Genomic DNA, 3,477 nt, shown 5'->3' with positions numbered 1-3,477 from the left:
CCCTATTTCTCCTTTCCTTCAGCCTCTAGTAACCTAATCTACTTTCTCTCTCTCTAACTTTGCTAATTCTAGATACCTCTTATAAGTGGAATTATACCATATTTGCCCTTTAGTTTCTGTTTTATTTTAATAGCATAATGTTTTCAAGGTATATCCATATTATAGGATGTATCAGAATTTCACTCTATTTTTTATGGCTAAATAACATTCCATTGTTTTTATATAGCACGTTTTCTTTATTCATTCATCTATATGTGGACTCTGGAGTGTTTCCACTTTTTGCATATTGTGAATAATTTTGCAATGAACATTGGAGCACATGTATCTGTTTGAAGCCCTGCTTTTGATTCCCTTGGATAGATACCTAGGATTGGAATTGCTGGGTCATATGAAATTCTGTGGTTAGCTTTTTGAGGACCCACTAAATGATTCCCCATTGTGACTGTACCATTTTACATTTGTACCAGCAACGTGTGAACATTCCAGGTTCTGTACTGTACATCTGTCGTTTTTGTTTTTTTTTTTTGATAACAAAAAATTTGATAGCAACATTTGTCATTTTGGTTTTTTTGATAATAGTCATCCTCATCTATGTTAAGTAGCATCTCATTGGTGGTTTTGATTTGCATTTTTTCAATGATTAGTGATGCTGAGCATCTTTTCATGTGCTTATGGGTCATTTGTTTATCTTCTTTGGAGAAATACCTATTCAAGTCCTTTGCCCCTTCTAAAATTTGTTTGTTTGGGTTTTATTGTGCTATTGTAGGAGTTCTCTATAACTTCATTTCGTAATGTTTTATAATTTTCTGTGTTTAAGATTTTTTACCTCCTCGTTAATTTTATTCCTAAGTATTTAATTCTTTTTAATGTTATTGTAAGTGGAATTGTTTTCACAATTCCATTTGTATGGTTCATTGTTAGTGTATGAAAACAGCTCTGTTTTGTGTGTTCATTTTGTGTATTGCTATTTTGCTTAACTCATTTATTAGCTCTAATAGTTTTTTTTTAAGATTTTGATTTCTTTATTTGACAGAGAAAGAGATCACAAGTAGGCAGAGAGGCAGGTAGAGAGAGAGAGAGAGGGAAGCAGGCTCCCTGCCGAGCAGAAAGCCTGATGCGGGGCTCCATCCCAGGACCCTGAGACCATGACCTGAGCTGAAGGCAGAGCCTTAACCCACTGAGCCACCCAGGCACCCCTGGTCTTTTTTTTATTAAGATTTTATTTATTTATTTGACAGACAGAGATCACAAGTAGGCAGAGAGGCAGGCAGAGCAGGCGGAAGCAGGCTCTCTGCTCAGCAGGGCTCAATTCCAGAACCCTGGGATCATGATCTGAGTTGAAGGCAGATGCTTTTTAACCCACTGAGCTACCCAGGCACCCTCTACTGGGTTGTGTGTGTGTGTGTGTGTGTATGATCTTTAGGGTTTTTTATATATAAGATCATGTCATCTATGAACAGAGATCATTTCACTTCTTCTTTTCCAATTTGGATACCTTTTATTTCTTTTTCTTGCCTAATTGCTCTGGCTAGAACTTCAAATACTATGTTGAATAGAAATGGTAAAAACTAACATCCTTGATTTCTTCCTTATCTTAGGGCGAAAGCTTTTAGTTTTTTACCTTTGAGTATAATATTAGCTGTGACTTTTTCATATATGGCCTATTATGGGGCTGAATTATAGGTGTGTGACTTAGGGATACAATTAGTCATTTCAGTGGAAGCCAAGAATAGACATGGAGTTATCCAGGAATGACCTGGGGAGGACTCTCTTCTCTGAATGGCATAGACCTCTGTGAATTGCATGGGAGACTGGCAAGGCTTTTGGGGATTTTGTACCAGCAGAAATGCTGTCATCTTGGACTGAAGGAGACAGGGACAGGACTAGATGAAGGACAGCCACGGTATTTCTGGAATCCTACAGGACAGACCAATGAATTTATCCAGTGACAAAAGTGTGTTATCCTTCCAGAAAAGAGAAAAAAGGCAGGGCTGATACTACCACTATGGGCCCTAGGGCACAGCTCAGGGGTCAGGACTGCTTTCAGTTACAGAGGGGTGGGACCATTGGTGAAGGTGGAGAGGATGAACCTCGTTGTCCCAGAAGGCAGGGCCACCCAGGGGGACCAAAGAGCAGAGCATAGAGCCAAAGAAGATTACTCCCATGTCTTAAAATCTAATAAAATCTGCCTTGCTACGTTTTAGACTTGCTTGGGACTTGTGACCCCTTTTCTTTTTTCTATATAATTATATTAGCTTCAGGTATACAACATGACTCCGTATTTGTATATAATGGGAAATAATGGCCACAACAAGTCTAGTTATCATTGGTCACCATACACAGCTATAATTTTTTTCTTGTGTTGAGAACTTTTAAGATTTATTCTTAGCAACTTTCAAATATGCAATACAGTATTATTAACTACAGTTTCCCTAAGTACATCCCCATGACTTCTTTATTTTGTAACTGGAAGTTTTTGTCTTTTGAGCTTCTCCCACTTCACGCTCTCCTCATGCCCCCACCCCAACCCCAACAACCACTAGTTTGTTATCTATATCCATGAGTATTGTCATAATTTCAAAGTTTGTTAACATCATAATTTGATTGTTTGTTTGTTGTGTTTTAGATTCCACATATAAGGGAAATCACAGCGACATCATTGGTCCTTGAGGGCGTTATGCTAAATGAAATAAGTTAGACAGAGAAGGACAAACTCCATGTGATTTCGCTTATGTATGGAAATGAAAAAAACAAAACAAAAAATGTGACTCCTTTTTTCTCTTTCTCCCTTGGGAGTGGGCGTGTCTATCCTTTGCTTGTCTCACCATTATATTGGGAAAGCACATAGCTTGTCCAGTTTTACAGATTCACGACTGGAGTTAAATATTCCCTCAGGATAAATCATACCTTGAGATTCCCACCTAGCTGATTTAGATGATATTTAAATGAGATTTTGGATTAAGAATTGATATTGGAATGGGTTAAGACTTTGGGGCTATTGGGACAGAGTAAACACATTTTACCTGTTAAAAGGACATGGATTTGGGGGGATGCAGAAGGCAGAATGTTATAGGTTGAAATGTGTCTTTCCAAAATCTATATGGTGAAGTCCTAACCCCCAGTATCTCAGAATGTGACTGTATTTAGAGATAAGGTATTTAAAGAGGTAACTAAATTAAAATAAGGTCATATGGGTTGGCCCTAATTCGATAAGCTTGATGTCTTTATAAGAAAAAGAGATTAGAACACAGACATGCACAGAGAGACCGTGGGAAGACACAGGGAGAAGAAAGCAACGTGCAAGCCAGTGAGCGAGGCACGAGGCTTCACAATAAACTGACCTTGCTGACATCTTAATTGCAGACTTCTAGCCTCTAGGATTGTGAGAAAATACATTTCTCTTATTTAAACCACCCAGCCAGTTGTACCTTGTTATGGCAAACTAATACATGTGAAAGAAATTTCCTTGTATTCCTA

Source organism: Mustela lutreola, chromosome 14 (genome assembly GCF_030435805.1).
Source record: "Mustela lutreola isolate mMusLut2 chromosome 14, mMusLut2.pri, whole genome shotgun sequence".
In the NCBI taxonomy this organism is placed as follows: Eukaryota; Metazoa; Chordata; class Mammalia; order Carnivora; family Mustelidae; genus Mustela; species Mustela lutreola.
The sequence above is the reverse complement of the archived record's forward strand: the minus strand, read 5'-3'. Positions refer to the sequence as shown.